At 41.1% G+C, this 15300-nt stretch overlaps 1 pseudogene; it reads right to left on the bottom strand.

The window, feature by feature from the left end:
- Nucleotides 1-14928: 14928 nt before the first annotated feature.
- LOC113898949 lies at nt 14929-15022 on the bottom strand (annotated as a pseudogene).
- Nucleotides 15023-15300: the final 278 nt, after the last annotated feature.

Here is a 15300-nt window from a genome sequence, read left to right on the forward strand (position 1 = left end):
TGATGTTGAGCATCTTTTCATATGCCTCTTGGCCATCTGTATGTCTTTGGAAAAATGTCTATTCAGATCTTCTGCCCACTTTTAATAACATTGTTTGTGTTTTTGCTAATAAACTGTTTATGTAATTAGATATTAATCCCTTATCTGTCATATCATTAGCAAATATTTTCTCCCATTCGGTAAGTTGTCTTTTCATTTTGTGGGTGGTTTCCTCTGCTGTACAAACCTCATGTGAAGAGCAGACTCATTTGAAAAGACCCTGGTGCTGGGAAAGACAGGAGGCAAAAGGAGAAGGGACGACAGAGGACAAGATGGTTGGATGGCATCACCAACTCAATGAACATGAGTTTGAGCAAGCTCTGGGAGATGGTAAAGGACAGGAAAGCCTGGCGCGCTGCAGTCCATGGGGTTGCAAAGAGTTGGACACAACTGAGTGATTGATCAAAAACAAGATCCCACTTGCTTATTTTTGCTTTTATTTCCTTTGATTCAGAGATAAATCTAAAAAATATATGGCTATGATTTATGTCAAGGAGAATTCTGCCTATGTTTTCTTCTAGGAGTCTTTTTTTTAATATATATATTTGTTTATTTGTTTGACTGTTCTGGGTCTTAGTTGCTGCATGTGGGATCTAGTTCCCTGACCTGATTTGATTCATTTATATATTGCAGTATGATCGATATTTAGCATGAGCTAGCACTGCTATCACATTATGTAATTATCATTTCTTTTGGGGGTGGGAATAATTAGGCTTTTCTGGTGGCTCAGTGGTAAAGAATCTGCCTGCCAATGCAGGAGACTCGGGTTCAATCCCTAGGTCAGGAAGATCCCCTGGAGGAGCAAAGGGCAACGCACTCCAGTATTCTTGCCTGGGAAATCCCATGGACAGAGGAGCCTGGCGGGCTACAGTCCAGGGAGTTGCAAAGAGTCGGACATGGCTTAGCTACTAAAGAATAACAAACAATGTTTTATAATCACTGTGCTGTACCTTCAAACTCCAAGACTCATGTATCTACTGGTTGCAAGCTTGTACTCTTAAGCAATATCTTTCTTACACCCCAACCTCCCTGCCCTTGGTAACACCATTTTAGTCTCTGTTTTTATGAGTACAGCTTTTTATACTCAACCCACGTCTTTATTTATTTTTCTATTTATAGTTATTTATGTTTATTCTAGCTGTTTCCTATGCCTGGAATTTTCTTCCGCTCTACATGCAAATAGCCACTCCCTCACTTCCTTCAAGTTTTTGCTCAAATTTAACTTTCTCAGTCCAGACCTACACCGACTCCCAACATAAAACTGCAGCCCCCACACTCATCTCAGTATTATATATTTTCCTTACTCTGCTGTTTTTTTCTTTCCATCATACATATCACTTTCTTATATCCTATGAAATTTACTTATTTATTATACCTATTTCTGATTTTCTCCCAATAAACAATGAACTCCACAAAAGAGATGTATTTCTATCTTGTTCACTTCTGCATCCCTAGTATAGGGTAGGTGTTCAAGAAATATTTGTCTCATGAGTAAGTGAATAAACATGGACAATCATCCTTTTTTACTCTAGTATTTAGAATTATTGTGGTTCATAGATTCTTTCCAAAAAGACTTCAGTTATTTATACTCTCAACTAGTAATATAAGAGTGTGCATATTTCCCCAATATTTATTAGCATGGCATGTTATCAGTCTTTTTAACTTTATGCAATTATAGTTCATTGACTTTATAATTTACAGGTTTATTAATCACTTATTTTTCTTCTAGGAATTGCATGTTTATATTATGCGGTCACTTATTTTGAAATTTTTTTTAACTTAATGGGCTCTTTTACAAATTAACTTAATCCTTAATCTATCAGATACAGTCTAAATATTTAATTCCATTCTCTCTTGGTCTTTTAAACACTTGTCTTGAAGCATTTAGATATTTTTCTGTTCAAAGAAATGTAAGAATATGAATGTTCCTTTTTATTATCTAGACGAAACAAAAGAAGTTTATTTTATAGCCAAACTTTATGATGTCTTTTTGCAAGAAAGGCTTATTTTCAAGGATCAAGGCTCTGAACCAATTAGCAGTTGTATTGAGCAGCAAGGACAGGAAACTGTCAACAGATGACTTTGCACAAAATCTTGCCTTTCAGGAAAAGGAAAAAAAGAAAGATAATTGCTAGGCTAGCTTTAGATCACTTGACCTTACTGACTTTGTAAGTCAGTGAGAATAAAAGATTTGTTATGGTTGATTTTTCCTCTGTTTTTTGATAAAACAGAAAAGCCACCTAGTTCTCAGGATAACCAAGTCATGATTCTATGATCAAAGGATAATAATTTTTATAAAATGGTACATTTCACTTGTATAATGTTTATAGTTTCAATGTACTTCCATAAACATTACCTGATTTGCTCACCAAAAACAAAACCATTTTACAAAAAGTAAACCAGAAGTTCATACAAGGTAACTCTGGCAACCAGTATCCCATATTGATTCTATTACAGTCAGATCCCATGGCACCCAAGGAAGATTTCCTAATCAAGTGAATTATTTAGAATTCCAATAAGTTAAAATATTAAAGAAAATGATATTAGAATATTCAGTTGAACAGGTTGGACCTCAAAATAGATTATTTCTCCTTTTTTGTCCTAACTGGTATCTGGTACCACACTGGTATCTACTTAATGCCTACTCTTGACCTGGGTCAGTGTGTGTGATTTACAGAATGCAAGTTAACAGTGTCCCAAAAAAATGCTTCTGGCAAATCTTACTCTATTATTTTACAATCCCTTAAATTTTGAGGACCTTCTTTCTCCATAATACATTTGTCTTGGGTCCATAGGTTGAAGATATTTTTTTTTAAGATGCAAAAGAACAGCAACAACTTTTAGATAGTAATCAGGGCATTTTTATTTTAAAAGTATATAAGATCACAAAGTGATGCCTATCTATGTATTCAAAAGCTACTGAATCATATTCAAATATATGGCAATCCTATTTTTATCTACTTCTATTTTCTTCTTAGAGAAGCCATTTTTTTTTTCTTAGAAAAGCCATAATGAAGTTAAATGAGAGATAATCTGTTAAGTTCACATTTACAAACATCCCTGGTGAGGTGTCCATATGCATTAAGATCCACAGATTCTCTGAAACACTGGACTTGCTTAGCTCTATAAACTGAGGCTAACTCCATATCCGCCGACACATTCCGTACTCAGCTGGCCCCTGCCATTCTTAATTAAGTCCATTTGTGTTGGATATTTTTAATCTTTCATGCCATCTGCTTCAAACACTGTTTTTGTTAAGACCTGGCTGAGTTACCCTCCATTCAAAGTCCCTATATTTGCTTCCAGTTTGTGATTGCAGTGTGTCAGAGTTTGTGTTTCAGATATTGGTTTCATTACTTTCACTCATAAACTCAGGGGAGGCATCAACTTTCTCCTTATTTCAAATTATTCTGGCCTTGAGCATTTCCTTAGTATTAGGCCTGAGACATGAGAAGGCCTTGTTCAGTCAGAAAAAAAAAAGCTAGCTGGCAAGACTATGTATTAACCTCAGTTTGAAAGGTAACTCGTATCAGCATCACCTCATGCCAATAAACAGAGGCCTTTCAGCAGCCTGAGATGGAAACGTTCAGAGAATAACAGTGTTTTTCTTCTGTTGTAAGTGAAGATGGGACTTTTGGCTTGAAACCACCTGCGGGAATGGCTTGCACTGATTTGTTCCAGAATACCCATTTTTCTTGGAGAAGGAAATGGCAATCCACTCCAGTATTCTTGTTTGAGAAATCCCATGGGCTGAGGAGTGTGGCAGGCTACAGTCCATGGGTTCGCAGAAGAGTCAGATAGGACTTAGTAACTAAACAAAAACATCCATTTTTCTGCCAGTAACATCCTGCCAACTAAATAAAAAGAAAGATATGTAGAGGTTTTCTTAAGATGCTAATAGTCACTTGCTATTAAAATAGGCTTCTTCTTGCATAACTTGTTTTTCTATTACTAGAGAAAAATTATTAACCCACATGTTTCTGAATTTCAGCTTTAACTCAGTACAAGTCCAGAGCAACAGAAATTTCTTTGGAGGTGAAACAAAGCAAGAATGTCGAAAATAAAAGCTTGTAGTGTAATTTTCCTCAATCTAGGTCACAGTTATCTGCCTAGGATTTTATTTTTAAGACAGAGACCATCATATCCGTTTAGTTTTCTTCCCCTGGATCTGCCCAGGATTTGGAGATATGACTTGATAACACTCAGTTCAGTTCAGTCACTCAGTCGTGTCCGACTCTTTGTGACCCCATGAACCGCAACGCGCCAGACCTCCCTGTCCATCACCAACTGCCAGAGTCTACCCAAACCCATGTCCACTGAGTCGGTGATGCCATCCCAACCATCTCATCCTCCATCATCCCCTTCTCCTCCTGCCCTCAGTCTTTCCCAGCATCAGGGTCTTCTCAAATGAGTCAACTCTTCACATCAGGTGGCCAAAGTATTGGAGCTTCAGTTTCAGCATCAATCCTTCCAGTGAACACCCAGGACTGATCTCCTTTAGGATGGACTGGTTGGATCTCCTTGCAGTCCAAGGGACTCTCGAGAGTCTTCTCCAACACCACAGTTCAAAAGCATCAATTCTTCTGCGCTCAGCTTTCTTTATAGTCCAACTCTCATATCCATACATGACCACTGGAAAAACCATAGCCTTGACTGTGATAACATTATTTGAATAATTAACCATAGGGCCTTGTGCCTTCTCAATTTGATCAACAGACTTCTTATATTAGGCAAAGAGAATAGTGGGAAAAAATTTGACCACACCCCTGGCATGTGAGATCTTAAGTTCCCTGACCAGGAATTAAACCCATGCCACCTGCCGTGGAAGCACAGAATTTTAACCACTGGACAGCCAGGGAAATCCTTGGAATTTATACTTCCATCTCTCCTTACAACATAATTCCCTCCCAATATTCCTTATTGATCTTTTCTTTTTTATTTATTTAATGAGCCCTGTGATTTTCCTCTTCCTCTCACTTTTCATTCTTCCCTTATGTAAAACAAATAAACCAAATACATAATTCTAATATCTCTATTTTGGGACTTTTTTCTTGCCAATAATCAGGCCCATTTTTATGGCACTAGCTGATATATTACGTAGTCTCCCCTCCTCTTATGTCCCACCCACCCCAACTGGAGCATCCACTACATCAGGCCGGCCCCTTGTGGTCCACTCTAACATACCTGATGTGAAGACAAAGACTTGAAGAGTCTTACTACATGCGATTCCTGATCCTGCCTGAAACTAACTCTACTTTAAACTCTCATCACTTTCCTAGCAGGTTCACCGAGTGCAACTGCCTATCAGAATTGCCACGGAAATTGGGTAAATGTACTTTCACTTTTCCTCTTCATTGAAACGGATTATTGAAATTGCAGCTGACCCCATGTGCTCATCAATAAGTCACTGGTTTTACAACTGAGACTTCTCAGTGGTTTAGGGGTACTCCTCCCACACCTTCTCTAAACCCTATTTTAGAAAAGGAGACTATAGGGGAATTCTTGTTCTAACACCCCCTTCCCCCATCTCTTCCGGAAGCTGCCAATGTACTATCTCTAGAAACCTCAGGCAAGTCTGAGAAACCCCTGATCCTACCCCCTGCGCTAGCTCTCAAAGGGCTTTTATAGGTCAGATCTTGGCAGAAATTTCCATTCACTTTTTGGACTATTCGGGCTTAAACAAAATCACTAATAAATATCAAATCACCCTCACAATACCTTCACTTTCACAACTGCTCATGTCCTACACTTGAAAGAAATAAGCCAGACTTTCCAGACCCAGTTCAGCTGCTCCTAAGGGAGCATGAGAAGCCAGGATCCCCTTGGTAGATTTTTCCTGACAAGAGTTCAGGAACCAAGGAAACAAAGAGCCCCTGGTATTTAAAGATCTCTCCCTGTTGGTAGCAACTGGGTCACAAAAGGAACTCTGAAACAGAGTAGATAATTCTACAGAGAGACTTTCACATACATTTGCATTCAGAAGATATGGGAATGAGGTGCTTTATTTAGTTATTAGAATATAGCTTATTAACTGAAATACTGGTTTGGCTGAAGTAACAATGAGATTCTAAATAACAGTGGCTTTTAAAACATAGACCATTTATGTATCTTGAATACAAAAGGGCAGGTTTGCAATTCAGGCTGGTGAGGTGGCCCCACAATCTTGAGGCTCTTTTTTCTTTAACACTTTTATCTTCAACGACTGGTTTCCATCTGAAGGTCTACAACGGCTGACTCATCTCCCACCATCACACCTGCTTTCCAGCCAGAGGAAGGAATCCAGGGGACAGGAGGGCACCCCTACCATCTGTGGGCACAGTGAGCCATGGCACACAGAACCTCACTCATATTCCACTTGCCAGAACCAAGTTCATGATCACACCTGTTCTGCAAGGAAGACTGTGAAATAAAACTTTAACTGGGTAACCAAATATCCAGTTTAAAAAAAAAAAGAAAGGAGAGAATGGATTCTGGAGAACAGCCAGTAATTTCTGCTACCACCTACTTTCCAAGGATAATATAACATCCACAGTCAACAGAGTGGCTCTGATACTAATTTCCAACCTCCTCTCACTAAAAATTGAGTAAAATCATTGTCTGGAATTACCCTATTTTCATTGCTATGATTCCAAACATTTTTCCAAATCCTCTTCTGTGGTCCACATGTTTTCCAGCCATTATACTTTCATGCCAAATACAGATCCTTTTGAGTCTTTTCATCTAACATTTCTAAATGTTTCAAAAGGTAAGATTTTTTTTAACCAACTACATTTCTATAGTTATTGGTGATCCTGATTTGATCATGAGAGCCAAACAACATATGAATTTTAAGGAGGCAATTTGGAGGGATGGGAATATTTATGAAGAGTCAGGTTTCTCTATTTCAAATTTCAGCTCAACTTTTTAAATTAACTATCTGCTCTTTGACAAAATACCTTTCTGAGCTACGTATTTTTCAGTTTTAATCAGGGAGCTGGGACTCCCTCTTTGTAAAGCCATTGTAAAAATCAAATAGTCTGTTACATAATATTGTCTAGCACACAGCAAATGCACAGTAAACAGTCATCCTTTCTGCTTTACTTCTTGACACACTTCACAAAATTCCTACCATAGCCCTTCATCTGGAAATGGTATCCCACATCCTCTTTGCTCTGTGTCATGAAGAATTGAAGACAGTCCTGACTTTGGGGTGACTCAAGCCCTACTTTACAGTGGCATATTGCTCGAAGAATTCTTTCCCAGAGTTCAGAAGTCTTGTGTCCTGTGAAACAAAACCTTATCATCTCTCACATTTCCTTACACAATAGTTATAGGGGAGTTGGGCTTCACCATTTAATCATTCCATATCAACTGTCCATGAATGTGCTAGGCAAGATAAGTTACTTACCAACATCTATCATTTGTAAACCTAAAAGAAATTCCAGGCAGCAGATAAAGATACATCTAGGACTGCAACAGTAGAAACTAACACAACAATGTAAAGCAACTGTATTCCAATTTAAAAAAAAGACAAAATCAGAAAAATGAAACAAATGAAAAACAAAGAATGAAGCATAAACAGGTCTTCCCGGGTGGCACTATTGGTAAAGAACCCACCGGCTGAACACAACTGAAGCAACTTAGTGCACACACACACACACACACACACACACACACAGGGCATAAATGAAGCCAGGAGTGAAAATGGTGTCCAAATATTCACACCAGAGCTCACAGTTGCCTCCCTCTGCCATGGGACTAAACATTGTATATTTTTTGCAAGGACTTTCCTTAGTTTATAGATGGCCATCTTCTTGCTCTCATAGTGTTCTCCTTGTACATTAGTACAAATTCCCCTTTATTAGAGAACACCGGTCTTATTAGATTGCTAGTCATTCAATCATGGAGCCATCCCTTAAAGACCTCACTTTACTTGATTGTCTCTGTGAAGACCCTGTTTCCAAATAAGTGCTCATTCCTTCTTTACTGGGGGAGTTAGGACTTCAACCTCTGAATTTTCATGAAATTGGGCAAGCAAATCCTACCATTTATTATGCTGCTGCTATTTAGATGCTAAGTTGTGTCCGACTCTTTTGCGACCCGGTGGAATGAAGCCCCCCAGGCTCCTCTGTCCATGGGATTCTCCAGGCAAGAATACTGGAATGGGTTACCATTTCCTACTCCAGGGGATCTTCCCAACCCAGGGATTGAACTGACGTTTCCTGCTTGTCAAGCAGATTCTTTACCACTGGGTCACCTGGGAAGACCCTCAACCTCTGTATTTTAGGGGGATGCAATTCAACCCATAACACATTGCTTCTGATAGAACAAACTCAGAGCTTGTTGTCTTGCTTTGTGTTTTGTTTTAATGTCACAATATCTTGCTTTGGGATTTCACAGGGTCTTAGGATGAGCATTTAAACATCAGTTACTGCATAGAGCACCCCCCGTCACACAGGCTAAGGGATCACTAGGATTCTCTGAGAGGCAGCTTGCTGCCCCTTGGATGAATGAAGCTCTGAGTGCATGCCCACGTGCTAAGTCATTTCAGTCATGTCTGACTCTTTGCCACCCCATGGACTGTAGCCCACTAGGTTCCTCTATTTGTGGGATTCTCCTAGCAAGAATACTAGAGTGGGTTGCCATGCCTTCCTCCAGGGAATCTTCCTGATCCAGGAATCAAACCCGTGTCTCTTATATCTCCTGCATTGGCAAGCAGGTTCTTGACCACTAGCACCACCTGGAAGTCTCTAAGCTCTGAAAGCAGCTGGTAATGGAGACTTTCTCAGATTTGTATCTCTTGTCTCTTCCTCTATAACTAACATACAATACTTTCTTCCTCAGTGTTTCCTAGCACTCTGTGGAGTTCATGGTCACTTCTCTATTCTAGTAGATGCCCAGCAGTGCTGCTCAATGCAATAATGTATCAGGATATCTGTAAAGTTGGGGTAAAGGCCCTTTCACACCATGGAGGGAAATGTCAGTCAAGAATCTGTCTGAAAATCCAGAAGACAGTGAAAGGTCTTTACCTTTTAAATTTTTCTTAGTGAAAATAATAAGACACCACAATCTACTCTTTGTGGCATTAATGGGTCAACATTTCTCCAGAAAAGCAAGGAGTGAGAACCAGACTTTTAGAGCCAAAAGGCTTTAAATGTCATCTCCTCCTTCATTTTCAGGAGAAAGAATAGAGATACAGAAAGATGAAGTCTCTTGGCTCCCAATCCAGTCATCTCTTTATTAGGCTTTCTTATTATTGTTAAACCCAAATTTAACTGCTTCAAGCACCACCTATGGTCAGGCTGTGAGAACACAGCACAGGTGCCTTTCATCTGAATCCCTCAAGACCACATGTGTTTATGAATTCAGGAAGTGTTCGGACTTCAGAAAGGCAATTTAACACACACACAATATACTCCATAATATCTTCAGTGGGGTTAGGACAGCACCTTCTAACCAAACACATTAATATTTCCTTAGTGGGCTGTGTGAGCATTCACATTACATATGCATACTCATATTGCTGCTGCTGCTAAGTCACTTCAGTTGTGTTTGACTCTGTGCGACCCCATAGACAGCAACCCACCAGGCTCCCCCATCCCTGGGATTCTCCAGGCATGAACACTGGAGTGGGTTGTCATTTCCTCCTCCAGTGCATGAAAGTGAAAAGTGAAAGTGAAGTTGCTCAGTTGTGTCCGACCCTCAGCGACCCCATGGACTGCAGCCTTCCAGGCTCCTCCGTCCATGGGATTTTCCAGGCAAGAGTACTGGAGTGGGATACTCATATTATGTGCAATTAATAAGAATCATACATAGCTTCATGGCACTTCATGGGCCAGATTTTGCCACCAAAGTAAGTTATGAAAACTTTTCAGTGTTCAGAGTTTTTCATGCTCTCTGTGTCTCAGGATTGGGAATAAGAGTTTGTCAGTTCCCCTTCCCTCAGAAGAGAGATTCTTGAGCTTGACTGTATGAAGGGACTACAGGAGGTGCCCCAGCCTACAACTATTGATTAAGATTCTTTGGGATGTAGCCTGGGAATCAGAATTTTTGATAAACAACCCAGCTGATACTGATGCAAATGGTGGGGGCTAGGGAGGAAACAAACTTCAAGGAACACTGCCTAGAGCACAGAGTCCGGGCATGGGAGACAGGTGGGAACCCCAGCTGCCTTATTTTCATCACATGCCTCTCCTGACACCTCCCTTTGACATCCGTTTGACCCTATAGTCAAGTTTCACAGAATTTTTCCATGACATTTTAATGGGAAGTGGGTGTCCAAAGGGTGTGTATATACAGATATTCAAAGGAATGAGAGAGAAAAACAAAGCTGAATGAGGAAGAAAAATCTCTGTTCTCAGAATGTTCACTGGATTACATCACATGTATTCATTCCTTATTTGAATGCCTTGCTGTGTATCAGACACCAATTCAGATGTGTGTACAACCACAGAATACTAACTAATGTTAGTATTATTATATTATTATTATTAATTCTCTTTCCCCACATCTCTTCTCAATATTGATTTTTCTGAGGGGTGGGCCATCAGCCACTGAAGCATATTGCACCCCTCCAGGCTATAGCTCCATCTGCTGGAATACAGGGCAATTAACCATTGCCCCACTGGTGCTTAATACAGATGATCCTGCACATATATCCCTGGCGGCCCAGATGGTAAATAATCCGCCTGCAGTGCGGGAGACCTGAGTTCACTCCCTGTGTTGGGAAGATTCCCCCCGGGGAAGAGAATGGCAACCCACTCCAGTATTCTTGCCTGGGAAATCCCATGGACAGAGGAGTCTGGCAGGCTACAGTCCGTGGGGTCACAAAGAGTTGGACACAACTGAGCAACTAACACCACATATATGAAATCATAATCATATGAAATCAAATCTGTATGACTGTGTCAGTTGTGCTGATGGAAGTTATTTGTTCTCTGTAGGTGAGTGTATGACAGAATTATCTGTGTAACCCCATCAGAGAGCATTAGACTAATCTATTGATACCCAGTTGAGAAGGCTTTAGTGTAAATAGGTTAACCTCCCTAATATAGCCTGCACTTGCTGGGGATGAAGAATTGACCTTCCTTGCAAATGCCTTCCTCTAAGCTTGGTCTGCTGAGAAAAGCCCCAGGATGGCTATTAAGGCCCCTGGGTGTTGACTCTAAGTAAGGAGCTAGGCATGGAGCCCAGGTGACCACAGAAGCTTATTAATGGGCTCTCTGGGTTTAGCAGTCCCTCTGGGCAGTCTGAAGTTGTTTTGTGATCTCTGATTTACCCCCTCATCTGTCTCCCCTTTCCCCTATAATTTTCCCCACACTACCCATTTCTCCCTAAATTCCCTTTTCCATTTCAGTCATCAAAGCTCACTCTCGAAAGTCTCTTCCTTTGAGGCTCTGTACCTCTCGGTTTCACTCTCTAGGCTTCCCAGGTAGCTCAGTGGTAAAGAATCTGCCTGCCTATGCAGGAGACACAGGAGACTTAGCTTTGATCCCTGGGTCGGGAAGATCCCCTGGAGTAGGAAATGACAACCCACTCCAGTATTCTTGTCTGGAAAATTCCATGGACAGAGGAGCTTGGCGGGCTACAGTCCATGGGATTGCAGAGTCGGACACGACTAATCGCAACTGAGCACAGTCAGCTGACATGTGGAGCTCTGATCGTCTCTGCAGAGCTTTCTATGTGGCTTTCTGACTGGGACAGGATCTCTGTTGGAAGGTGTGTGTCTCTGCAGGAGGGAGTGGAGGTGGGCAGGTGACATTTAGATACATCAGTGCTCACAGGTGGGTATGTAACTGATGCTAAATTTTAGACTGAATGGCTTCTATGAAAATGGAGGATTGAGATCGGGGAGACGAGGAAAGAGGGTAGGGAGGAAGAATGAATGTTTGAGAAGGTTGGAATGGCCATGACCCATGGATGGGCCCATGAGCTGACTAGAACGGCGCTAGCCCTCTCTGTGACATCATCTCCAGGAGAGCAAGGACTTCACCTATAGGCTTTCTGGAGTCTCCTCAGTAGTTGAGGAGGGCCTGACAGGCAGCAAATGCCAGATATTTGTTGAACCAGTGAATGTTATTGTTGTGAGATTGCTGTTGCCTAAAACTGCCATGCAAGTACTTAGAAGTTTGTCAGCTGAGCAGTGTCTTTTAGACAACAAACATTTAAGAATGGCTGGAAATAGTTTGGGGAAGTAAAAATGAGCCCATTAAAGTTGGCCTTGAAGGACAGACTAGGAGTTTTGAGGTGGAAGAAGAGGTTGTGGTAATTCTGGTTACAGGGAGGGGGCATTTTAGGAGCCAGACTCTACAGGACTCTTCACAAATCCTGCATCAGTCATCACAGCTCAGCTCCTTTCTAACTGGGGAAACTGGGGCAAGAGGCCCTTGTCAAATCTCTGAAATCTTTTCCTTGGCTGACTTATAAGTGATCAATGTTGGGGCATTCAGACCTGAGGGCTTCTCTTTTTTCTGCTCCATGCCAATGACCCTAAACACCATATATATGCAGATAATCCCATTTTTTAATCTCTCATCCACATATGGGTACTCAACTGTCTAAGTGACCTCTAGATTTGGCTGTGTGCTCGCCTTTTTTTTTTTTTTTTAACAATCAAACTGGAACTCTTGATTTCATGTGCCATTTCTTTTTCTCAAAACCTGCTTCTACTCCAATCATCCCAGCTCAGTTCCTGGCCCTGGCATTCTCCCAGAGGCTTAAGCTAGAAACCTCTTTTTACAGATATTTTTTATATGGGCTATTAATAAACTCTTTATTGTTAAAATACGGCTTCATTTTATGTTTTGGTTTTATGGCCACAAGATACGTGGGATCTTAGGTCTCCAAGCAGGGATGGAACCCCCGGCCCCACTCCTGCATTGGAAGACAAAATCCTAACCACAAGACCATGAAGGAAGTCCCTAGAAACCTCTTTAAATCCTCCCTTTTCCTCACTTTCCTCCACATCCATGAGCAAGTCACAAAGGCTCTGTCTCAAAAACAGCCCCTTCATCTCTTCACTGGTGTGCATTCCACCTGCTCCTCGAGCCCAACCCCCATCCTCTCCTGCCCTGACTCTTACAGTAGCTGCCCAGCTGGTCTCCCAGGTTCACCTCTGCACCCTCACCAGCCTTACATCACACTAAGCTAGAATGATGTTTGAAATTTTAATTCAGATTTGTCTTTGCACTATTCTCATTCCATCCAGTCTTCTCATTGCATGGAATAAGCTCCAAATTTCCTTGCCATTGTGCAGAGCATTTTCCATCTGCGGCCTCTTTCCACCTCACTCCCCTTAACTCCCCTACTCCCTTTCCAGCTCCTGCTTGTCCTGAAGCCTCTGCACTCTCCCTTCCATCCTTTCTTGGTTGAATCCTTTCTCACCCTGAACCTCTCAGCTTAAATGTCATCTAGTTAGAGACGCCTTTTTTTTTTTTTCTTTAAAGGAATTTTTTCTTTTTTTAACTCATTAGGTCTTTTTTAAACTTAGAATTGCAGCCATGAAATTAAAAGACGCTTACTCCTTGGAAAGAAAGTTATGACCAACCTACATAGCATATTCAAAAGCAGAGACATTACTTTGCCAACAAAGGTCCGTCTAGTCAAGGCTATGGTTTTTCCTGTGGTCATGTATGGATGTGAGAGTTGGACTGTGAAGAAGGCTGAGTGCCAAAGAATTGATGCTCTTGAACTGTGGTGTTGGAGAAGACTCTTGAGAGTCCCTTGGACTGCAAGGAGATCCAACCAGTCCATTATGAAGGAGATCAGCCCTGGGATTTCTTTGGAGGGAATGATGCTGAAGGTGAAACTCCAGTACTTTGGCCATCTCATGTGAAGAGCTGACTCATTGGAAAAGACTCTGATGCTGGGAGGGATTGAGGGCAGGAGGAGAAGGGGACACCAGAGGATGAGATGGCTGGATGGCATCACTGACTCGATGGACGTGAGTCTGAGTGAACTCCGGGAGTTTGTGATGGACAGGGAGGCCTGGCGTGCTATGATTCATGGGGTCGCAAACAGTTGGACATGACTGAGCGACTGAACTGAACTGATCGTTAATTAACAATGTGCTTCTACTTTCAGGCGTGCGTACATGCTAAGTCACTTCAGTTGTGTCCGACACTTTTCAACCCTTGGACTGTAGCCCGCCAGGCTCCTCTGTCCATGGGATTCTCCAGGCAAGAATACTGGAGTGGGTTGTCGTTTCCTCCTCCAGGGGATCTTCCAGGGATCAAACCCACATCTCTTGCATCTTCTGCGTTACAGGCGGATTCTTTACCCACTGAGACACCTGGGAAGCCCTAGTTTCAGATGTACAGCAAGCTGATTCAGTTATACATATACATGTGTCTATTCTTTTCCAAATTCCTTTCATATTTAGGTTGTTACATAATATTGAGCAGAGTTTTCTGTGCTATGCAGTAGGTCCTTGTTGGTTATCCATTTTAAATGTATGCCTTTTAAAATCAATCCAAAGTAGTCCAAACCACCTATTACTTTCTCACACAAGACTCTACTGTTTACTTCTCAGGACTTTTCACAGCCTATGATTATTTTATTTGCTGATTTTGTTGTCCCCAATTAGGATGTAACTTACATAAGATCAAGGACCCTGTCTTACACAGTGGAGGATCTCAACCTCTTAGAAAAGTATCTGGTGCAGACTTGGCACTCAGTAAACATTTCCTGAAAAGATGGATGAGCTTCTGGGGGCCTCCTTTTCTTTTCAAGTTTATTTATTTTTAATTTAAGGATAAATGCTTTATAGTATTGTGTTTCTGCCAAACATTAACATGAATCAGCCATAGGTATATGTATGTCCCCTCCCTCTTGAAACTCCTTCGCAGCTCCCTCCCCATCCCACCCCTCTAGGTGGTTACAGAGCCCTAGTTTGAGTTCCCTGAGTCATACAAAAATATGGAATGCTTCATGAATTTGCATAGGGGCCATGCTAGTTTTCTCTGTATCGTTCCAATTTTAGTATATGTGCTGCTGAAATGAGCATCCTCATTTTCTTATTCTGTGACCTAAAGGTAAAAGATACAGCCCTGTTTCATAGAGTTGTTATGAGGATTAAATGTGAAAAAATTCTAAGAGATCAATAAATGTTAGCCACTATGATTATTACCAATACCACTTCTAGTAATAGTCATACTAGTAGTACCAGTATTCTTTCAACAGCCCTTATGAGGCCGCTAAAATTATCTAGAATTTACAAATAAGGAAATGAAGATTAGAGATTCAAATAGCTAGGTTGAGATCATTTAGTATGCCTTAGAGCTT

Source organism: Bos indicus x Bos taurus, chromosome 9 (genome assembly GCF_003369695.1).
Source record: "Bos indicus x Bos taurus breed Angus x Brahman F1 hybrid chromosome 9, Bos_hybrid_MaternalHap_v2.0, whole genome shotgun sequence".
In the NCBI taxonomy this organism is placed as follows: Eukaryota; Metazoa; Chordata; class Mammalia; order Artiodactyla; family Bovidae; genus Bos; species Bos indicus x Bos taurus.